This window comes from Lepisma saccharinum, chromosome 11 (genome assembly GCF_977018435.1).
Source record: "Lepisma saccharinum chromosome 11, izLepSacc3.1, whole genome shotgun sequence".
Lineage (NCBI taxonomy): Eukaryota > Metazoa > Arthropoda > Insecta > Zygentoma > Lepismatidae > Lepisma > Lepisma saccharinum.
This window is the reverse complement of record NC_139239.1, coordinates 11,475,370-11,500,971: the sequence shown is the minus strand read 5'-3', so window position 1 is coordinate 11,500,971 and position 25,602 is coordinate 11,475,370. Positions and strand designations below refer to the sequence as shown.

General features: G+C 39.4%; 1 protein-coding gene across 6 annotated transcripts in view; it reads left to right on the top strand.

Annotated features, from left to right (window-relative positions):
- The window catches only part of Nckx30C (solute carrier family 24 member Nckx30C), a 277,663-nt gene that overhangs the window by 90,618 nt on the left and 161,443 nt on the right, over positions 1-25,602 (top strand). The window lies entirely within an intron of this gene.

Sequence of the window (25,602 nt, the reverse complement as noted above, 5' to 3'; positions counted from 1 at the left end):
TATGTGTCACCTTAATACCTTTAGCCATTTCTACCATTCCGATATATATGTTTCTGTATGGTGGGACAGAGAGAGATGGGAGCTTGGCCTGCCGATCAGCCATTCGTTGGTTAACAATTCGAGTCGTGTCGCCGCTGTTTGAGTTTTAAGTCATTTTTATGCACCGGCTAATCAGGACTGAATCTACAGTTTAAATCTAGATCCGAACCTCTACGTGCCTCCAACGACTATCGAACCCGGGACCCCTTGACGACAAGTCGACGACGTTACCATTGCGCTATCATTTCATTGATTGATTTAGTTTATTTTATTTGTCTTCATTTTTGGCTAATCATGAAAATGAGGATGAGTGGTGAAAAGATGAGATGGATGAAAGGACTGGCTGTGAGTTCAGGCGCCAGAGCCTCGCTACCCTGCAATATCTAGTCAAGGCTGTACTACGTGGAAGGAAGTTTGACATTTAGTTGTCTTTGAAAACAGTCACCCTTTCACCCTACATTGCGCCATCAGGGACGCTCCATTTCTCGCCCGTTATCTGACTTTTTAGACCGGAGTCTGCCACTGTTTCTTTAAGTGCATCTTTTCAGTTGTCCTCGCAATGTTGATCTAACACCACAGCTTTCCTATTTCTCACATTGAATCGAACCTGGTACAGCTTGAACCAAAGACGAGCGATTTATGATGATATAGCATGTTTTTAAGTTAAAATATAATGAATTTCATAGTAGAAATTTTGTTTTAATATGGGTCACGTTGTCGAACCTAAGTTAGCAGTAACCTTCTTCCATACATATTTCACTCTAAACCGTCTGACAATAAAAATATGTACAAATTCAAGCAAATCGGAGAATTCTGAGTATACTAAAACTAAAATATGTATAGCCTTCAGAAAACTAATTTGTTAGGTAGAATGTGACGATTAGTGGCAAAAAATAATATCTTTACATCAAAACAGCACATACACCTATTATATTTTTGAGCATTTTCCATTTTTTGCCTTACCTTTCTTAACGCATAGTATCCACTTAATTTAATGACATATATCAACTAATATATTTTCCTTATCCGGACCCACCCCTCCCTCGGGTGAGTACTCCTTCTAGTACATCTTTTAGCAAACAATTCCTTCTTAGTACGTGCGTCAACCAGTTTGTTTTCCATTTCTTATAATTATTCGCAGCATGTGGAGCATTATCCAACGCAGCAAGATCTAGTGTGGGGCGTTACCCCCACACCCCCTATACGCCTTCATGGCGTGGTGCTAAGCACAGGGGAGCACTTTACTTTTTTTTTTTTTACTTTAGCAAGATCTAGTATTAAAAGATGTTACCTGTAATGTGGGTGGTGTTGCTCGCTACATGCATTTTTCTTTACTGGTATCATAATACAAATAGATATGAATTTTACTGCTAGCTGTATGCATTTCCAACAGATATACTCTAGTCTAAGAGCTTTTTTTTTAATTAAGGAAACAATATTACCCGGTCAATACTGTTGTTTTGTCGCTTCAGATGCAATGTTAGACGAATGGGCAATGGAATTGCAATAACAGACAAACCTGATATATCTGAGTTGTTCCACCCAGACTACCATTGTAATTCGTTATGTAGTTTACCCATAATAATGTCTGTTAAAGACGAACCGATCGTGGTCACGTACTCCTATATATCATTCGATTTTATGGCAATTTCTCGTAGCCAGCCGAGCGCATGGAGCGAGTCTGGATTTGAGGTACATCAATTTTTCAGTCTCTATTGATTGCTTCCGAACCCTTTTTCATGCTCTTCTTTTTTTAATCTAGAAATATGAGCTTGATAATTCTAGATACTGCAATATTAACCACAGAATATACAGAAAAGCAAGTTAATCGTATATATTTTATGACCATTAAATGCGTCTGTAGATGCAAGCATACAAGAAGAAAAGCAAGTATTAAGGCGTATAAGTTACAAAACATAGCTGCCTTGTAGCAAATTAAGTAGACCTTTAACTCTTGCATCTTCCGCTGTGCGTACTTCCATGTTTGTATGCATTTAATAAGCCAGTTTAACGTACACGGTGGAAATTTTACTGCATTCAGTAGTCTTAAATTTACTACATTTTTTTGCATAATATTGACTTCTGTAAATCGCTGCGTCATTATTTGCAACGATTAACTACATCCGTGTGGATTTATTATTGTCAACTTGAAATTACATTTAATCTAACTACTTGTGTCGAGTTGCAACAATTAATACCTGCTAGCACATACTACAGTATAACATTGTAAAATCTTACATGAATTACGCACGTTCCAATCTCGGATGTATTTAAAGAAGAGGATCCAGCACGTCAAAGTCCCCCGAAAGCATTGCCATGTTCTAAGATTGAGTAGGAAAAATATTGGGTTGGCAACTAAGTTCCCGCCGTTTTTTAAGGAAGGTGTTAAAAGGTTAGTTTTCAATAAACAGATACAAGTAGTTAATCAATAATGTATTCTCCTGTGTTGTTTACAACGTTTTGCCAACGTTCAACAAGGTTTTCAATACCTCGTCGGTAGAAATCACGTGGTTTAGACTCGAAAAAGTCATCCAACCAAGCTCTCAATTCTGCATAGCATTTGAAAGAGATCGAAAGAGGTGAAAATCCGTTGGTGCCAAATCTGGAGAGTATGGTGGGTGTGGCAGCACTCTTGAATGGCATCCTTGGTCATATTGGCGATATGAGGGCGGGCGTTGTCGTGCAGCAAAAGAACACCATGCTGCCGATTCGGTCTTTTCTCTTGAATAGCCGTGTTGAGTCGTTCCATTTGTTGCACATAGAGTTCCACGTTGATCGTTTGGTTCCTTTTAAGCAATTCGAAATGGAGAATCCCTTCCCAGTCCCACCATACGCACAACATCGTTTTACGCGGATGAAGTTCCTGTTTCGCGCGTGGGGTCGCTTGTTTCCCCGCCATTCCTTATGCCGCTTCATATTCATGTAAAGGCACCATTTTTCATCGCCAGTAACGATTCGGTGAAGAAATCGTTTCTTGTGTCCATGGGTTGCACGGTGCCGAGCAAGCAAACCAGCGGAGATTGTGGCTCGTTGATTTTTGTTGGTGACACTTAAAGTGTGAGGCACCCATGCTCCACACTTCTGAACCTTTCCCATCGAGTGAAGATGCTTCTCTACAGTAGTGTGGGAGCAACCCATTGTCAGTACTGTGGGAGCAACCCATTGTCTCTGCCAGTTCCCTTGTTCTTTGACGCGGATTTTCATGCAACAGGTGGTTCAATCGCTCTTCATCGAACTCAACTGGACGGCCAGAAGAGATGCGTCTTTGAGGTCAAAATTTCCTTTTTTGAACTTCGCATACCAATTACGGGCGGTTCTTTCAGCTGTAGCACCCACTCCATACACAGCACAAATGTTGCGAGCAGCTTCTGCGGCCTTAGAACCTTGATTAAAGACAAAAAGGAGGAGGTGTCGAAAATGCTCATTCTTCTCGACTTGACATTCCATTTTAATGATCTGTAAATAACAAAAAAATATGTCTTAGTAACAAAGAAACATAAATTTAGGTAGAACAATATATTCTCTTTCGCATGATGTACACCTTCGTGCCAAACGTATTTAATGTCATAGAGATTTTTCCAATTAAAAAAAACGGCGGGAACTTAGTTGCCAACCTAATATTTGTATTCGCTTTATTTTAGACTACGTCATCTGAAGTTGCGAAATACTACTTTCCTGATTACAATCGATACATTTTGTTGCGTCAAGTCGCGAACTGTGTTTCAAATAATCGAAGGAAAAATCTAAAACACCTATAGCATTAGATTGAATGAAAATTAAATACATATTAAGTGCATTACTCTTGCTGCACAAGTAACCTTTAAATTAAATTAAATATTTGCTTGATACAACAGCTTTTATGCACAGTTGTGGTCTAATTAGTTCGCGCAGAGTAAATATTTGTTAGGTCATTTCGGTTTCAATTTTGTCGATAATATATATCATGGGCCTAAATCGTTGTGTACTATTAAACACAATGCTATGCAGTGTATGAGATAGTTTGTAAATCAGTAAGTTATGGGTCGACATTCAATCTTCAAACCCGTCGAGACGATATTTGTGCGTTGCGATTATGATAAAGGACTTTGCTGAAAATTCATTCTCCTGATCAGGAAATCGTTGTTGATCTGTAGAAGCTGTTCGCATTCTTCATCGTAATAAATCTTTCGAATCTTACTGACCCGGTTCAAAACAATGTTGATGATATTCAAAAGGACAAGAAAACTCACTTAAGCTGCCCCATAAATAGATGCAGCCACCACATGTTACGGTCTCTTACGGTACTTTACGCACCACTAAACTGTTGTAACAAGGAATGCACCTGTCTTGAGATTTGCATGAAACACCAGCATTTCTGCATAAAATGAGCCTACCTTGTGTATATATAGACCTAACACTTCGAAGTTATGGCTCATGATAAAGTTTGGTCGTATATTCTGAAAATCTGCTCGCAAACAAAGGAATAACTTGATTAAGAGATAATTTTTAAAGTAATGAAAAAAATCTCATCGTCGCGACAAGCCTAGAGAGGCAGAATTGACCAATGGTTTAATTCTATCCTCACACTCAACAGACAGTTACTTACTATGTATCCATCTAAGTATGTCGTCATCCTTAGTGACATTTTTGTTATACGAACAAGTTTAACCTTGACTTAAGTATACTAGTACATCTCCAACAGGTACATGAATTACCTCACATTCATAGTTGAGATAGAAAACAAACATATCGCCACCAGGGAAATGGAGAAAGGGTAACGCTAGTCCACCATGAAACAGTATACTAATCTGTACACCTTCAGTCTCCGTGGGAAATAAAACCATTATCCAAAGTGATGATTAACTATATTTAGTACATATGAGAGGGAGCAGGAGAGAATGGGAACAGAGAGAAATAGAAGCAAGAAGGAGCCGATAGAGCGAGAGAGGAGATAAAGGAATAGTGAGAGAAAGATGCGACAAAGACAGAGATGAGCTTTTATTATTTACGTTATTTCTCTGACGATTCTGGTAAATCGCGACAGTGGGGCTGAATAACGTTTAAATTAAATTGATGAATAGACAAAGGTACCCATGTGCCCAGACCAGGACTTGAACTCGGAATATTTCATGGCGAGATGGTGCGTTGATCTCCAAACTCACTCGGGCAACGACTAGGATATTCATGGATTGATTGATTTTTCTTTAATTTATTTCACTTTTCTGCCACTTTTAGCTAATCGCGAAGATGAGGATGAGTGATGAGCCATTGTTTAAAGAACACTCACAAAGAACACCCATTCCCAGGTCTGGATTCGAACCCCTGGCGAGGAGAATGGGAAAGAAAAAGAAAGAGAGAATTTGATTTTTTTTGTTTTAAGTCCACTTTATGCACAGATAGGATAATCTAGACTGGATCTGCAGTTTAAAGTGGGATCCGAACCACTATGCATAGTGCCTCCACCGGGTATCAAACCTGGGGCCCCTTGATTACAAGCCCACATAATCACTGTAACAGAGTCAACGTCGGTATAGATTTTATTTTAAAATTTCCGAGATCCTCAGAAGTTAGGCAAAGGAGGAATGGTTACTGTTCCCATATAAAGGGCATTCAATGACTTATCTGTTTAAATGTACGTAAATGCAGAAGTGTACGAGCACCTTCAATTTTCCTCTAAAGCACAAAGCTTGATTTGAACACAGAGGAGGATATTACGCATCGCGTATGCCTTATACGTATGAAGTTAATGACAATTGATTACCCTGTGACCACCAAGGCCCTTGTTTGGTCGTATTTCCCAGGAGCCAATCAATTCAAAGTGTCATTTGCACTAATCACGGCAACATGGGGTTCAGCGTTCCTGCACATGTTTATCGATTCGGCTGGCGCAACACTATACATGCGGCTTGAATGAAGGGGTTTCACTGCAACAACGGGCTTATCTAAGAGTGGTAATAATTGGATCATCGTCGGATGAACTACGGCGATTAGCAGTTGTGTTGGTGCGACAATGCTGAGCTTTGTGAAAGAACAGATTGGAAATTACTACCTGCACTTTTTGCAGTATAGTAGCCAGTAATTTTATAATGGGATATAGGAGAGTTATGCCAGTAATGGGAAGTGAGTGGTTGTGTCACACTTGATGTGTATCCACTCGATTACGTTAAGGCTTAAGTCTGAAGCAGGGACATGTGTGCTTCCAACTGCATAGTTGAGTCAGTATTAAAAAAAATAGGGTAAGGTGCCTCTTTCTTCGTCAACATTTATTCCTTGCCATATTCTTTTCTGGTAGGACTCGAATAGGATTCTGTTTTTCCTCAAATCCTGATCGTCGGTCTTGAACTATTACAGAAGGAAGTTATCAATCGGATTGATTTGATTTTAATTTTTGTCATTTAGCGTCTTTTTTCTGCCACTTTTGGCTAAGCGCGCGGTGAGGATGAGTCATGCTATGATGAAATGATGAAGGGACACTCTCGAAGAACACTCATGGCCAGGCCGGGACTCGAACCCGTACTCTGATAACCACTCCGCCACACAGGTCAGCGTGCTTCCGGGGAATAATAACATTGCTACTGTTAGGGCGTCTGACTACCATGCAAGAGACCCGGGTTCGATCCCGGCAGGGGAGAACCAGATTTTTTCCCCACCTGTTCAAGTGGCTCCGGCACCCACCCAGCGTCGTGTAAAGTGGGTACCTGGAGGAAACTCTGGGAAGTATAGGCGGCCAGGGGCGTGGTGCTGATCACATCACCCCACCTTCGGCCGTGATCAAGAAAGTGTGGGGCACTAACTCCACACCAACTATACGCCTTCATGGCGTGGTGCAAAGCACAGAGGAGCACTTTATTTTACTCGCTCCTTCGGCTGATGGAACTTCTCTATGCACATGTCCGAAATCAACGTGCTAACTTGGCATTTATTTATTCTTTCCGCATTCAATATTTTCTAATGAGTTTCCCTGCACGGCACAAGATTGTCACTCGACACTTACAACTTTTTTTTTAGTTGCCAGTGCTATATTTTACCACATTCTTTCGTCTCCAACTCTTATAAAATTGCCAGCTGTAGGAAGTACGATCTGCAAATTCATATATTTTTATGGTGATGCTGAACCCTTACAAGATTCCTAAATGTAGGTGGTCTAGACATAATTCTTATTTCAGTAAATAGTATAATTGTGGTGGACTGATAAAAACTCATAGATAATTTAAACGACGATGTTTTGTGAACTAATCGTATATATATAAGGCGTGGTGCTGTATCTGGCTATTGCTGTGCTCCCTTCGTGGTGGATTGGTTAACACAGCGCGCTACGACGCCAGAGGTCCCGGGATCGATTCCCGGCCTGGGTATGTGTTCTTTGTGAATGTCCCTCCATCAATTTCATTAAATCATCACTCATTCTCATCTTCGCGATTATCCAAAAGTAACGTAGAAGCGAAACAAAATAAACAAAAACAAATCATTGCTCTGTTCAGCACTGAGTAACAATTAACATTTGTAGGTTACAGCTAAACTGTTCAAGTTTTGGTTGATATTTTGGACTGATTCTTAATATAAGGTCTGGAATGTATTGTGAGAAGAGGCGGAATGATGCTCCATTGTATAATTTTCAACTACAAAGCCTTTGAATCGGCATTGAAGGCACAGTCTAGACCTTATTCATCCTTTAAGCTCTGTAGGACTGGTGTACATACTTTTGCCGGCACACCTCTTGTTTCAACATTCCTCTCTTCAACTCGATAACTCGCAGAATATTACCCATTGAAGGAGGCGCCGTTGAGGGCTCTGTGAGAGTCGGTCGTTGAATTCCAGGCTCTCTGCCATTCTCTTCCTCGCAATTCCTCTGCTTCGCAAGGACTATCTCATGAATGATCAATGCCAACCATCCCAAGCGCCTTTTTGCAAGGGTGAGATTGATGGGGTGAGTGCGGAGAGAAATATCTTAACTGAGAGAGAAACTGCGCTGGACCAGGTTGAGGAGGAAGGTACGGGTTGAAGGGACGAGTTCGCCGAAGCTTATGGTTGTAAATCTCGGTGGTTCTCAAGTTCCATATCTTCGCGTTCGTTTAAAGGGATCCGTAGGTACGAACTGACCCATCGTCAGTCATGATTTATGTGCACTGATTCGATACCTGAGATACATCTGGTTTCCAGATACATCTCTAACGAGTGTCGTCACAAATTTCCTTGTTCTTTCCTTTCGCCTGTCTCACTATAGCTTCTAGATGTGAAAGGGATACGGGTGGATCTTTACACTCTGTCGTTTCAGCTAATTTTGGACATTATGGTGCAAATATGGACGGGCTGCACCTTTCCAACCTTTTCTCCGATTAACACACACATATACACTACATATCTCGTATTATGAACATAAATGAAAGTTCCTTAAGTTTAATAGATAATGTTAACATTATTAGGCCCAATTGTTTAAGTGTAGATAATGTAATCATTTTCCTTAAACCATATTCAAAATTGGCTCCTAACCCAGCCATATATATTGTTAAACTAGATAATAATAATAATACCCTACCTAATGTAATAAATATAATTATCTCGCAAAAACGAATCAACAAATAAACACCAGCAGTGACTAGGGTTGAAGAATGGACCACACATACATGAGTGTGTGTGTGTGTGTGTGAGAGAGAGAGAGTATGCTGTTTTTCGAAGGAGTGTATGCGCATGATGAAGATTTGCAGTTTCATAAATGGAGAATTTGTGAGACGTTCAAAGAAACTAATTTATTACGGAGTAAAAATGTCTACTATGGCAATCGAACTGAATTAAGGCCAACAACTTTTGAAAGGTTAAAATTGCTACATTTTAAAGTTACCGTGCTTAACTGTTCAGACATTTGCATACAACTAACACGCAATTCCACCACAATGAAATGTAGGGTATACGTCTTATCATTTGAAAGTTCACGACTTGATGGTGTATTCCGTCTCCAAAACACAGCCACGATTTATGTCTCTGAAGACGGGTTCTTTTTCTCTATGTCAATCATTTGGGAAAACTTGCGAGGGAAAGGGGGTGGATGCCGTAGTCTCGCCTTCCAGCATGACTGAAAAACGCGGCCACATACTACACTAATTACAATACAAAGCCACTTTCATTTTTGTGGATTGTACTCGTTTGTAATCAATGAAATAATAATTATGTTAGAGAAAATGAAGGTGTGATGAAGATTTCCATAAATATTTGGCACTAAGAACTGCTAACTAATCTTTTGAATGCATTAGAGGGTAACATCGTTTTTGCTAAGGTACAATTTATGCTCGGACTAATCGGGCCACTTCACCCCCTTTGGAATAAGGAAAAAATGCTTAATTCTCCTTCCTCTTTCTTTCAATTGTAACTCTTTTTTCTATTTCTTCCTTGTATCTTCTTTCTATCTTTCGATCTTCTTTTGTTAGTTTTAGTGCCTTTCCGTTCGTGTGTATTCCTTTCATATTGATCGTTTATTTTTCTACGTTCCCATTCCATTTTCGTCTTTATTCTTCCTCTCTATCGACCTTCTGCTATTCCTCTTCCTTCCTCTGCCTGTCTTGCTTCTAAATTTATCTTTCTTACCCACTCTCGCTTCTCTATTTCTTTCTCTCTTTCGCGTCTTTATTTCTCTTCCCCTTCTCTTTTTCTGTGGGGCTGTGTGTCCTTTTGTATTTGTTCGCTTCTGTATCTCTCTTTATCTCTGTGTCTGTCTGACTCTTTAATTCTCCTCCTATCTCTCATTCTTTACCTCTTTCTTCATCCCTCTTTTTTTCTATATGCTCTAAAAGATATAAACCTGATGTCACCATATCTGATTCAAGGACACAACTTTTCGATTTTGACCCTCTCACCCTTGCAAAATTTTCTGCGGACACCTTCCCAACGGTCCAACATGACGTAAATGTTCATCCGTCGTTGAAACCAATTCCGGTTTGCTGACACTGGTAATCATTCATCCGTCTGTAAAAATTGATTGTGGATTATACTCACTCCCCCCCCTACGTCTTTCACTATACGTATTATGGAAGAATGGATCAGTGAAAGGATCGTGAATGATAAAGGAGGAAAATGGATTATGCTCATTCGAAAATGAGCACCATGACGTAGCGGAAATGCGTGTGACTTCCACATGCCAGTTTCCGGGATTTTCTTGACAGAACGTTCTCCACGCTGTGGCACGTCCTCTCTCACTAGGACTATTTGTGTAGTATTTTCTAAAGGCATTTGTAAACCTTTGCTTACTTGGGATGACGTCAAAGTGTATTGACCTACCTTAATTTGTGTACCTGAACATTGGAAATTCAGGAACAATTCAAGACGTATGCTGGACATAAACATGCACATGTAAAGCTATTGAAAAGCGCAATATATATGAAATCCAGGAAGATATTTCTTGCTGTTTCCATTTGAGCTGAAATGGATTTTTGTTTTTCAAGTAAATGGAGAAAAAGGGAGTATGAATTAATGTCGTGGATAATATTAAATAAGAAGTTTTGTTTTGAGCAAGAATTGCGTATTGTAAAGATGAATATGGCGCTTAGGAAGAACAGATACAGTGATTTGAATTCCTTCAAACTTGCATATGCTATTATTAAGTATTTGGCGAACCAACACTTCATGTACCTGGAAGTTCGAGGAGTCTCACGTACGTGTTTCCGTGTGTATGCGGGGAGAGTTTGAAGGGATGTGGTCATATTTCGAAAACAGGAAAGGAAGGTAATAGAGCTACTATTGTTGAACATTTACAATAAAAAAATCAGGGGCGGTTTAATGCAAGAATGCTTGGGTTGGTTCATAATTTCCGTTAGCACACTGCTTAGAATTACGACAGCATAGTATCAAAATCTAGATAGAAGGGTTAGAATTTACAATATAAAGAGTATCTCCAATTTCGTTAATATTCGGTATACTAACTACTTTTGGCCTTCTAATCACGAATCTGTTGTTAAAATGCGGAGGGTCACGTGTAGAAGTTGTACATTATGCACAGGTAGCCCCACGAACCATGCACGGGTAGCCCCGCAAACCATTCAAGGATAGCCCCACAAACCATTCACGGATAGCCCCACGAACCATTTCCGGTAAGGTTAGGTTAGGCAAGCTTAGTTAACATTTTGTTCGTAAAACAATGCGTTACAGCTCTAAAAAATATTCCATTTACATCGGTTTTTTTCCCGATTTGCACACGTGACCCCCGCATTTTAACAACAGATTCGTGATTAGAAGGCCAAAATTAGTTAGTATACCAATTAACGAAATTGGATATAGTCTCTATATTGTAAATTCGCTCCGAAAGAAGTTTACTGAAATGTGATTTGACGAACAACAAATCTCGTTCAATCATTTTAAAAATCGGGAACGAGTCCGTCATTAATCGGACTTCGGCGCTTAGCTCTGTTACTATTGTGAAGCAATATATTCATACATGCATATGTGTATGGTTCCATTGGTCACTTTACGTCGCCTTTCTCTATTTCTATGTTAATCACAGGGCGAGAATTGATGAAAGATATAAAGGAAGAACCATAACGAGACATTCATGGCTTACCCAGGTGTTATTAGCATAAATATGTGTGTTACTGTTTTCATTATAGGAAAGATTGAATTGGGTTTGGGCTATTTTATTTCGCTATTCTGCCACTTTTGGCTAATCGCGAAGATGAAGATGAGTCATGAAATTGATGAAGGGACACTCACAAGGAATACCCATGACCATACTGGGTTTCGAACTGGGATCCCTGACATTGTAGCGTGCTGTGTTAACCACTCCACCACGCAGTTCGTCAGTGTGTAAAAGAATAGACTAAGCTATGAGTGGTTAACTCTACTAAGGAAACAAGAGTTTGATTTTCGGTATAGAGGAACTTAATAGTTTGTATCCCCTTTAAACCAGTCCCGATTAGCTCCTCTGTGCAGGAAGTAGACTCCAGGCAAACTTTGAGAGTACAAGTTTGATCAAAATTCTCAGATTACATTCTTGTGAGAAAGATACAATTTTTATTTGAAGTTTTGGATTGGTCCGCGATATCCACTGCGAGAAATAGTCCAAATTTATTAACATAGAAACCGCAAGAAGAAAATCAAAGAGCTCGGATTGTATTTTCTTCTTATTTCCACCATAATACGACTCCTGCACGCTCCTAAACATTATGGAAGCGGTTTTCGCAAGATTCGTTCCATTCTCTCCCTCTGCCCGACGATTCCATAAATTTGATTATCGTAATTGATGGTCGGGAGAACAATGGCCGCGAACTGGAGTCTTCCAGCGACTGTCGTCGACTTCGGTTTCACCAGAGTTGGGAAACGAAGTTATGGCGCATATCAGAGCGGGGGATTTGCACCAGAATAAACTCTGCTCGCGAGGAGGGAATTGGATTATCCTCGCTATGACAACGAAACTGATAAAAAAAACCCGGATACTTTTCTAAGATTCCGAACAGCGCTGAATCTACGGAACGTAAGCTCAGAGGAAAAGAGACCGAGTCGAAATGTTATCTTGATCCTAAATCACGGACGGTGGTTGGGTAACAGGTACCAACTATGAACTAAGATAACAAGTTTTCACTCCTTCTTAAAACACCAGTAGTTTTCAAGCGTGAAATGTTCGAAATTTTTCGCTTTCACTTTTTAAAAATCATTATACTCCCAGGCCCCCCCCCTTTTAAAACTCACTTCCAGGGCCTTCACGTTGGTGTAGTGGTTAACTCAGTACCCATGCAATCAAGGAATCCCAGGTTCTTTTCCCTGTGGAGGCATAGTGGTTCGCAACTCACTTTAAACTGTATGTTCAGTTCCGCTTATCCTATCTTAAACAAACCCTCTTTTTCTCAGTGGTATATCGTTGAATCGAATTCCGGATGGCAGTAGGATCAGCATCCGCTTAATCATTTCACGTTAATTAATCTAGAAAGGCACAAAGGCGTTCGAAAGAACGATTGCAAAAGAATTTTCATTCTTTTACCTATACTTCGACAATCTATAGCGTGTCCAATAATTTCTCGAGCGTGGATCATCTCCTTTTAAAGTCACTCCTGTATTTTGCAATCTTTTTCCTGCATTCCTTTTTCTTTTGGAAAGCTTTCCCATAAGTGACATTTTATCTATAGCCAGGATTTTATTAAAACATGTACTACCATACACGCAAACGCACACCAATATGTAACTTCCAAAAAGCCTAATACTGCATATTCACACTCACCTTAAAAGCTAGATGGATTTAACGAACATCGAGAGAGAGCGTGAGAATGAATAACAAAGTAACTATTAAAATATTTTGCAAACATCCTACTTTCTTTAAAGCAATAAATTATGTTTTATCAGTATCTTTTATCAGCAGAGGGACATTTATAAACAGACTTTATGACGAAGTGCTTCCCTGGCAGCTAGGGATTCTACGAGTAGTTGGAATCGTGGATTCCATTCTGTTTTCTTCCTCATACAGTCAACAGTTGTTTATTCCAAACCCTTCTGGCACTGCGCTAGTTTCTATGTCGCGTTCTCCATTATACTTATGAGTCTTAGGGATAAGAAAAAGTAAAATATAAAGTAATGTGCTGAGTCTTGAGGATAGCTGACATAAATATCTAAACATATGTAAAATGAAAAGTTAATACGTAAGTTCAATTAATATACTTCACAGAACTAAATATGACCCTCACCAAATCCTTATCAATTCACGATTTCTGAATTTTGAGGGGTAGCGAATTCTGGATTATTATGGTACAAGTAACAAATCAGTTGGATTATTTGGGGGTGGGAATTCTTCGTAGATGTAAAACTTTAGAACAATTCCAAAAAATGCCAATCTAGATGGTCAAAATTATACACCATTGAATAACAATGTGCTGTACATTTTTTAAAAGGAGAACATCTTTAGATTGCGAATATACAATACACGTGTTTCTAAACTCTATAATTTGTCTGTAAAAAATACCTTATCAAGTACTATTCCACTAACTTTAAGAAAATCCAGGTTGCCAATTGTGTCAGTCTGTTATCTTCAAATTTATTTTACGAAGTGTTGCCAGAATAAATTTGAAGAACTTTTGCTATGCTATGGGTTATATTTTTCGTTACATGTTTCATGAATCATGTTCAAAGAAATACAGTATAAATAAAACTGGCTTTAAAGTGTCAGTCTGTTACCTGTGGAATTGCTCTTTGATAAATCCGGAAATTCCGGAATCTACTACCCGCCACTATGTAACAGCTAAGTTGCACAGAGACGTTCGGTATAGGTCGTGGAATTTCTACCCTCTCGGTTAGTATGCCATGAAGATTCATCGTTTAACGTTCCCGAGGGTAATGTACCGATAAAGTACGCAGCATAACCAAGGAACGGAGAGTTTATATCCTTTCTTCTCTCATTTGCAGTCGAACTTGGGGAAACTAGAAGTGCCCTCACGATGCCAGGTGATATGAACGTCTTCACTCAATGCGAAGTAAGAGTGGTTTTGTTCAACTTCGTAATGCTTCCATGAAGGTAGACAATTCTTTTGTTCTGTTTCGTCCTTAGTGTCGGGGAATCGATCGCTGGCGAGTTTTCGTGTCTGAAGAAAAGAGTTGGATTCCCAAGAGGGGTTGATTAACGATTATCCCTCTTCCCATATATAACACTGAAAGGCATTGCTTCAGCGAGGAATACGTTCTCGGCTACCTGATGTCGATGTAGCGCGCCCAGGTCAGTTCTTAAAGATTCCACGGTCAGGCAGAAACATTTAATTTGTTCGAGATGCGTTTATAACGCTGTCGTTTCTTTTGGTATTAATGTATGCAGTAACTCGGGATATTTATTTCATATGTACAGTTAAGTCCCATAGACTTCACGTGCATTCAGAGAGAGGTGATTTAAGGTAACTAAAAAATATTCGTTCATTTTTAAATTGTTTGTATCTTTGTTTACGTTGCTTTTCTACTATGTACATTAATCGCGACAATGAAGTGGATGTTTGTTTGGTTGATTGATTAAGTTTATTTTACTTTGCTTTTGGCTAAGCGAAGAAGTTGATGAATGGTGATAAGATGAGAGGGATGAAGGGACAATCACAAACATATATGAACGACACAACACGAGCTACACAGATAGAATAGAATAGAATGGTCTTTATTTAAGCAGGCGTGTTTCGGCCTCGTGGGCTGTTCTTGCAACCAACCCTTGTCAAAGATACAATAAATGAATAAAAACAAAGGAAAAACACATTGATCATGATAAAACAATAAAGATACTATAAAGATTATACAGGGTGACGTGGAGCCGACTGACACATTTGATATGCTCATAGATGATGAAAGAAAGGAAGGAGAATAAGGAAAACCGTATGTAATTGTACATTGAAGTATGCAATTTTATTACTAACAATTTACAAAGTTCATTTTTTGAAAATTACTTCAGACAGGTGGCTTCCTTCGGCATCAATGCAAATTAATCATGGCAGTGCAGCATGTAACTCTTGCTTCCTTGTCTGTGTCGTAAAGTTTTTGAACAACCTGCAGTTTGTATGGGTGAAATTTGATCTTTTAGCATTAAAGGTAAACTTTTCCTACTCACGCCTAAAATCCGAGACTGCTGGCGTGCTGAGCGTTGTCGACTACGTTCAAATGCTTCCCTCACTCTCTGCAAGTTCTCGGGCGTACGCACTGTTGTTGGAGCTCCATGTTTCACATCCAATACACTGTCAGTTTCTTCAAATTTCTTCACCCAAGCTAATATGGTATTCCGAGACGGTACGTTATCATGTCGGCTAACAATGAATTGTTTTCTGAACAATCGCTGCACTTTAACCACTGACTTCGTTTCGCAATAACTACGAACACAGAAAACGCGATGTTCAACGCTCCAACGGTCCATTATGACTGTTGCTGTGTTCTTATGAAATGGCGTCCTATCCTCTTCTCATCCCCCCCCCAATTCACTTTAAACTATCGCGCATGCGTAATATATTCAACTTTCAAATGTGTCAGTCGGCTCCGCGCCACCCTGTACAGTAATAAAATGATACGTATATTGAATTGATAAATATATATACACTGTGGTGTAAAGATAAGTAATAAGTCTTCAATAGTTCATTGTGTGCGTGCGGCGGGGGGGGGGGGGCGGTGTTAGGTATGCATTGTATGGTGTGTAAGTGCGAGTGCTGCAATTCTTAACATATGAAGGTTAATGTAGTTGTTGGGACAATAGTAAGTTCTTTAATTGTTTCTTAAAACTTTGATGGCAAATAATGTTAGTCAATGGTGCAGGTAGTTTGTTCCATTCCCTGATCCCTGTAACAATGAAGGACTTGTTATATGTGGCGGTTTTATGTTTGGGGATTTTTAGATTGTATTCCTTGCGGATATTATGTTCGACCGCTGTTCTACGAGAACAGATTGCAACGTGCCACCACTCGTAACTCCAGGGTATGGAGATCCGAATTGGCAACACACCGCTCCTTGCTCCGGCTGGTCAGTTGGAAGCACCAGTTCTCACCCAGGGATCGGGATTAAGACGATCCACCCTTCCTCCAGGAAGGAAACCTCAGAATTGCGACACGTGACAGTAAATAAAATTCCAAATATTTTATAATTAAAATGTCCAAAATCTTTACATACTGATTCGCACAAGTTAAAAATTGTATTTTGTTGGGTCATTCACGCTCGTAGGCAGTGATAGACAACTTATTTAACACGAGAGTCCACGCACCGCCTTCACAGTTAATAGCAAGACCTCAACTCCTACCTCAAGCGCGAGGCGCAGCATAACAGATTGTTCTAACTTACAATACAAACTCATAACATAAAATAACACAAGAAAAACTGATAATTTATATAACACATCAATGTTAATTAGCGATAGTAAGCTAAAGTTCAGGTTGGCAACAATTAAAAATGCCAACGTGGAAGTTTTTACATCGCCAAGAACACGAAGCGTGGTTCCCCACTCCTAACATTAACAGCCAATAGGAAAACGATATTTTGTTGAAAACGAGGGAGAAATACTTTGTTATATTATTACAATAATAAACTATATAGAAATAACTAAACTGATTTTATCAAATAAATCGTATTTGCCCTTGCACATAAAAAAATGATTAAATAAAGATTTAGTTTATAACGAAGACAAATTACTTCAATCTTGTACATTGTTGAACAAAAATCGATATTAAGAAGAAATGTATTTAACTTGTGCTTGAAAAACAATGAAAACGTTGCATATATTATTTGGGATAATTATTAGCCTATAAATTCTGAATAAATGTTGCAAAAATACGTGAATAATATTATAACCTAAGATAAAACGTGAATATATATATGAATTATAAAAACAATTAGTCCTCCTCCGTAGTCGAGCGGGTAAGTCTGCCTGCAGATCGTGCAGGTATCAGTTCGTACCGAGCTCCGCTCTTCGCGTGAGAAGGCTTAGCGATCGAACTGTCCGAGTTAGCTAGGGCCGTATACGGTTTGCTAGTGTTGTGTTAGTTCTTTTTTCCTTTGGAGTGCAAGCGAGGTTTTGACTACAATTACCGTGAGCCAGTGAAGATACGATGAAATAGTTCACGATGAATACACAAAGAGAAAACACCTTGAAATTTGTTTTCCGTGAGGTCAAAACGCGACCTACGTCATTGGATTTTCATCGATGGTTTCATGATGTCTACCAAGTGCCTACGAACCAAGTGCTCAGTTTTGAAATAGATTACTTTCGTAAGTGTTTGTACGTGAAATTTGCGACAAAAGTGGTAGGAGAAAGGTTACTAAATGATTTTGGTGCTGAGGTAATCTACAGTGACGTAGATGGTGATCATAAAGTTGAAGTAGAATGGGCCCACCAGCGGCATGTAATCGTCAGAATCCATGTAGTCCCAATTGAATTAAGTGCAGAAGTGATAAGTCGTGTTATGAGGTCTTATGGGGAAGTGTTAAAAATTGAAGACGAGACATACTCTGTAGATCACATTTACCCTACTCGAACTGGACGTGTCTTGATTAAAATGATACTACGTAAACCCATACCCTCATATGTAACAATGAATGGAGACTCTTATTGGGTAACATACCCTGGGCAGGTGCGTACGTGCCTCGCGTGTTCGGGGGAGGATCATGTAGTTGCTCAGTGCCCTAAGCGTCGATCCTCAGGGAACCAGCCCCGCAGGGGTCCGGTTAATATACCCGTTGACAATGTACCGATGCTATATGAACCAACTGTGCTACCCGTACGGACTAAACCAAGAGATTCAGCTCCGTTAGTTGCAGTCCCAGCGTCAGGAGATAGCAATGGAGGGAACACGGATAGCCCCAGAATCACCGACGAGGAGACAGGTACCAGACAGGAAGTTAGTGAGAAGAATGCACCAACAGAAAGGGAAGAGATGGAGCAGCCAACATTGACCATTTCAGAGGAGATGCATCACATACCCCCGCCCCCACCCCCAAGTGCTTTGTTCCCGGAGGCAGAATTCCCCGTAGTTACCTCTCCTAGGAAATCACGGTCAAGATCTGTATCAAGGTTACGGTCAGTGGCGGAAGAGTCCATGGTGCTACGTAGAAAGAAGAAGAAAAATAATGAATGCGTAAGTTCCACAAAAGTTCATAACGAATTTAGAGTAGAACCTGGTACCCCAAAACAAGATGTTTCAAAGGGTAGTTTAACAAGTCATTCAGGAAATGTAATTAAAGAGAAACCTTCGACGAGTAACAAACTTACCCCCGATTTATTTAGTGGAAAGCATAGTTAATGCATTCTAGGCAGAAATTAGAGTTTAGTAATGTTGAAGAATGTAAGTAAGTTTAGTTTTCTTTTGTGGACAGTTCTAATCAGGCAATTAGGAAAAATACTTACTTTAGTGTAATTGAGCATCAAAAATGCACATTTACGTGGTATTCTTATATTCAGTTTATTATAACTTCATATTGTGCATGAATTACAGTACTCGTCTGTGTACCCTTAATATCAATGGGATCTTGACTCCAGTGAAATGCAAATTGCTTGCGGACTTTGTCCGAATTCACTCGATTGACATTTTATACTTGCAGGAAGTTTGTATTGTAGATTTTAACTTCTTGTATGGGTACGAGGCTATTGTAAACTTGGGGACAAGCGGGAGAGGGACCGCAATTTTAATTAAAAGTGGTATAGAAATACAAAATGTAAAGAAATTAGTCGATGGGAGGGGAATTAGTTTTCAAAGTCAACACTATACTTTTGTTAATATCTACGCCCCCTCAGGACAGCAAAACAGATGGAAAAGGGAACAATTTTACCAGACTGACATAGTATACTTACTTCCAAATAATGATTCGTGTATAATCCTAGGTGGTGATTTTAATCAAGTTCTGCGATCATGTGATTGTGTAGGCAAGTTTCAAAATAGTTTAGCATTAACGACCTTAATCAGCGATTTACAGCTGAAGGATATCTGGACCGAAAAACGAAAGGACATAGTGTTTACCTATTTCAATAACAAAGCAGGTTCTAGATTGGACAGATTCTATACACTTGGTCATACTATAAAATATGTGACGACAATAGATGCTTTGCCGGTACCTTTTTCAGATCATATAGCAATCAGAATGAGTATTAATCTACAAGAATCTAAATTAGTTTGGGGTCCGTCCTATTGGAAAATGAACTCTGCCCTACTTCACCAGCCTAATGTTAATGATATGTTTGAAGAAAAATGGAAGTATTGGTGCCGGCAACAAAAACACTATACTGATTACAATACGTGGTGGGTAAAATACGTAAAACCTCGAATAAAATCCTATTTTCAATGGCTAGGGAAAGAGAGTGCACGTGACCGGAACTTAATGTTGAACTTCTATTACCAATGTTTACATGAGTTATGTATGCGACCTGACGTCATCGAACAATATCCACAGATACAAAAATACAAAGCACAAATCCTTACGTTGCAACGGCATCATTTGGAGGGTATAAAGATAAGAGCTACTCATGCGTCATCCTTGCAAGATGAACGAACCTCTTTATTTCACTATGTACAAACACAAAAACAAAAGAGAGCTCTTTTGATAAACAATATTGTCGATTCTGGCGGAGATACACTTAGAACTCAACAAGATATATCACAGGCGTTTTACACGTATTATAATAATTTGTATACTGGTAAAGAAGTAGATCAATTGGCTGTACAACAATTGCTCACCTCGGTAAATACATTTTTGACGGACGAAGACAGAACTTTGTTAGATAGTGACGTCACCGTCGATGAGGTGTATGAAGCATTGCGTACTTGTAACGTTAAGCGCACTCCTGGGAACGATGGCATAGGCTACCAATTTTATATACGTTTTTTTGATATTATGAAACATGAATTGGTCAAGATAATACAAGATGCTTTTCGAAACAAATGCGTGCTTCAAAATGAAGGTATAATTGTACTGATTGCCAAAAAAACGCGTCCGAGTGCAGTGACTGACTTTAGGCCCATTACTTTACTAAACTGTGACTATAAGATTATGGCCAAAGTCTTGGCTAATAGACTGAAACCTATATTATCTTCCTTACTCAGTTCACAGCAAACATGTGTCAGTAAAACTCAAAATATATTTTCAACGGTGGCGGGTATACGTGATGTCATATCTTATTATGAAATGCAACAAACATCAGCTTGTGTACTATCCTTTGATTTTACAAAAGCTTTTGACCTTGTAATTCACCAATATTTGTTTGAAGTACTTCGAGCCTATCGCTTCAGTGAAACTTTTATATCTGTTTTGCAAAGTTTCTATAGAAAGGCAACCTCCCGTCTTCTTATCAATGGATTCGTGACTCCTGCAATACACGTGACGAGATCCATTCGCCAGGGGTGCCCCTTGAGTATGCTTCTCTTCGCTTTGACCTTGGACCCGCTACTCCGATATATTCAGTGCCGAGCCCCACCCGCAGCGAGTGCTTTCCTTGAAACGCAAGTGTTTACATTCGCAGACGATTTATCAGCTTGTGTAACAACAACGAACCAGCTTCAAAATATACTCAATGCAATGTGTTTGTATTGTTCTGCCAGCGGAGCGGAAGTAAACATGACAAAATCAAAAGCTTTACCTGTTGGCAACTGGAAGCAAGAAAATCCGGACATAGGGATACAATATGTAAACGAACTCAAAATACTGGGCATTATTTTTCATACTCTCGAATCCAGAATGCTGGATCTAAACTGGACGAAAATTGTAAGTGAAATCAGGTTACAGTGCTATCAAATGAGAGGTAGACAACTCAATTTAATTCAGCGTGTTTGGTTCCTACACACTTTTATTTTTAGTAAATTAAATTATGTCGCTCAAGTGTTGCCAATCACACAGCAATATCTCCGACAAATAAAGTCTGCTGTGGGATGGTTCATGTGGTACGGACATTTTTTTCGGGTACCTTTCCCGATCATGTGCCAAACACAAATGACAGGTGGTCTAGAACTATGGAATATTGAAAATAAATGTAAGTCGCTATTTTTAGCTAGAAATTATAAATTGTACTTAAGCGAACAGTCGATTACATCAATGTGGTTGCGTATATTTACCGATACGTTGCCACCGCAAAATCCACCCAACTTGTCTCAACTAACAAAGCACCTTATGTATGTACGAATTTTTGTACAAGAATGGAGTTATGTGGAGTTTCCCATGGATTTGAAGGAGAATACTTTGTCCAAATATTTGTATGAACATTTTCAACGACAACTTATCTTGCAGCAGAGTCGAATAGAGAAAAAATTTCCTAATGTTATTTGGTCAAATGTATGGCAAAATCTCCACAAGCCTTTCCTTGACACGGACATACGAAGTTTGTGGTATACCCTGGTGCATGATCTCGTTCCAACAAATGTTCGACTAAATGAAATAAAAAGATTACCAACAAATGAGTGTAGACAATGTGGAGAGGTGGATACAAATGAACATCGCCTCACTACATGTAAAGGAATTCCAGAAATTTGGGCCTTTCTCATTATGTGCCTTGCCAAAATATGTCGTATATCGCCAAAATGCTTTCAAGCAAAAATATGTATATTACCAGACTTCAAACATTTCCCTGTGAAGAAACAAAATGCTATTGTGTGGCTAATAGCACATACAATATACTATATATATAGCAAAAAGTTTGAACCAAATATCACAATATATACAATGTATCTTAAAAGATCTAGATGGAAACAATCAAAAAAACAAAATGTCAGATTGTCACAATATTTTGGTAAATATCTGGATGTAATGTAATTGTATGTATACATGTAGGAAAAAAATCCATTGATGTAAAAAGAATAGTGAAATAAAAAAAAAAAAAAAAAAAAAAGCGGGTTAAGGCGTTCACTCGTCTTGAGATCGTTCGCTGCGGGACGGCGTAGGTTCGAATCCGGCTCTGGTCGGAATTTATTCGGCCTACGTATAGGGCATGTGGCAACCCACCATCGTGAGGAAATTGGGGAGCTCCGAATGAGTGAGCGGTAACCTACAACGGCTGGGGGCTCGACGGGCTGACCACCCGTCACCCCAACACTGGTCTAAGACGGAGGAACAGTGTGGGAGGGAGACCAGCAGTCGGTAGGTAAGCCAAGGCTCTCACGGGCTGTCGCGCTATGGGGTTATAAAAACAATTAAGTATAAATAATTTAATCCAAGTTCTTAACTTGAAAGTATACGAATAAGATAAATGCCAATATACAACTGAAATCTGCCTAACATGGCGGTCGTTACAAGATCTTATCGAATAAGTATTTTGGTGAGCCACTCTTGTGCATCAAGGTGAGTATTAAGTATTTTCTTCTATTGTTAATGTTTAGCCAATAGATTATTATACTGGCTGTGAGCCTAGACGCCAGAGACTCGCTAGTCGCCACAATGCAGCCCGGGTGTGCTACGTGGGTGTATTAGGGAAGGGTCATTCCTTGCATCCCCGGATGTTGAATCGATGAAATTGAAGGAACAAACATAATAAAGCATTCATGGATTACACAGGATTCAAACCTAGAACCCTTACTTCCGTAAAGCGCTAAGTTAACTACTCCGTCACGGAGGAGTGCCGGTTGTTTAATATAAGAGACTATTTCAGAGATCTAGTATCTGTTGAAACAACACTATTACGCCCATTAATGTACTACTTCTGGCGCTTTTTAAAACAATCCAGTGTTGTTTATTTACTGGATTTTACAGTCCGTACCAAAAGTTTAAGACCACCAACTTTTTCATATAAATGAATCCTGACCGATAGTTTTTGGTACAAATATGGAGTGAAATTGTATGGAAGTAATATAGTGTGTGAGGCATATATTGCCGAAAAAATATTGGTATACGTCTTGTAGTTCTTGAGATACGAAAGTGGAAAATCAAATTTCTTAACTGAAAAATCTAGCATTTTGAAGTACAGATGAATGTGTATACACGTAACCGACGTCATTATGACAGTACTGATTTTTTTCCTGTAATGTGGAACATGAACGAAGGTTTTGGCGCAAAAAATCTAAAAACAATTTCTCATGTTTTATATTTTTTCTAAAATTGGCAAAATAAAAAAAAAATACAGCGAGAACTGAGAGGTCTTCAGATAACAATATCTTCCTCAGCGACTGCGCTGGAGTGGTGAACAAATTTTATCAGTCATTGGTTGAAATGTGTGTCAATAGATAGAGTAGCAGCATTGTGCAAGTCTAAACCTGTTTTCGTTACACTTGATAATAAACAGGCTGGTTGAATCGCAAGCTACGTGATAATGGGGAAAATGTGCCCGTGGCCGTGAAATGGCAAATAATTGGTATGTACAGATGCAATATGTCTCATAGAGAAATTGCAGTCGCATTGAATGTGAGTAAAACACAATAAACACAATAAACAAATTCAAGCAGTAAGGTACAGTCGTTGATAAACCACGCTGCGGCCGCCCCAGGGTAACGTCTGTACGCGAGGACCGGATTATCGCGAGAGTGGCAAAGAATAACCGTAAAGTCGCTATTCCAGCGATAATGAGGGAATTTGAAGATTCCACTAATAAAAGTGTCTCAAAGATGACCATCTCGCGTCGTCTGAGGGAATGTGGACTTGCGTCTTACGCTCCTCTCAAAAAGCCATTGCTCAACAATGTACAGAAGAGAAATCGTGTGAAGTGGTGCAAAAATAAAAGAAACTGATCCATGGAACATTGGGGTAAGGTCCTTTTCAGTGATGAATCGCGATTCGTGCTGTACAGCTCCCGAAAAGTGAGAATTCGGCGGACAGCAACCGAGAAACTTCTCCCCGAATGTCTCGTGCAAGCTGTTCAGGGCGGGGGTCAATCAGTCATGATCTGGGGATTCATGTCTGCTGCAGGGACAGGGATTTTAAGATTCATTCCTGGCTCCATGGATTCACGAGAATACATCGAAACAATGAAAGATAACATGCTCCCGTCCGCCCAGAAGCTTCACAACGGGTACTTCGTCTTCCAGCAGGACAACGCGACTTGCCACACGTCAGCAGCAACAATAGCTTGGATTAAAGCGAGGGAAATCCCATTGTTGCCTTGGTCAGCACGAAGTCCGGACCTGAATCCTATAGAAAACCTATGGAATACCATTGGTCTTCGTGTAGCCAGACGCCAGCCAAGGAATGTCCAGGAACTTCGTGAACAGATCTCCGAAGTATGGAATGAGATTGCGCCCCAAGAATGCCAGAAATTCGTCCGCAGCATGAGAAAACGTGTGCAAATGTGCTTGAAACTTAAAGGTGGACCATTTGACTATTAAAATTTCACACTTCATTCATCTAATTTCAGGAGAAATGTTTGTTTCCAAGTATCTTTTCAAAGTTCAGATTTAATGATTTTACAAATTGTACATTTAGTTGCATCTATTAGTCATAAGTGCATTAATATGCCCTTACACTTTCTTGATCTTGATGTACCTTTCAATAACATTACATAATCCAATTTTGTATTAAAGTGTTTATTTCATGAAAAGCAATCGCATATGTACTTTTTCTGTTTGTCTGAAAAACACATGACAAGGTGGTCTTAAACTTTTGGTAGGGACTGTATATTACACTCCTTTTCCTTTTTCAGGGTGTACTATTTTGAAGTAACGAAATGTTAACCTCCCTCCACGATGTACATCCTGGGTTACATTTTTGCAGACTAACGAGGCTCTGGCGTCTGGACTTAGAGCTACTATAATCCTCTGTGGGATTATCCTCTTTTTCTCATTATCGTGATTTTTCACTCTGTCTCTCTCTCTCTCTCTCACTCTCTGCGCGTGTCTTTCCTGCTCTTTCATTTTCTCTCCGTGTTTGCTACTTCTTACCACGCATTCTTGCTTCCTCTCCATTATCCTCTTTCTTACCACACTAAAGATAACAAAACAACAAGATGAGTCATTTTGAACCCTGCTCGTCCAGCCCTTCATACTCAAGAAGCACAACTCGCGCACAGCGGCCACAAGTTTAATACATCCCAGGGCACAAGGTAATCAAATTGAAACATTAAGCAAACTGGAACTTCAAAGTTACGCCATAAATTATTACCGACATCCCACTTGTTAATACTGCTCAAGGGGTCAGGCTGTGACGTTTGAATGTCCAATCAACAAGGACTTGTTAAACGTTAATTTTTTCGTAAGAGAGGTTGGCTTCTGT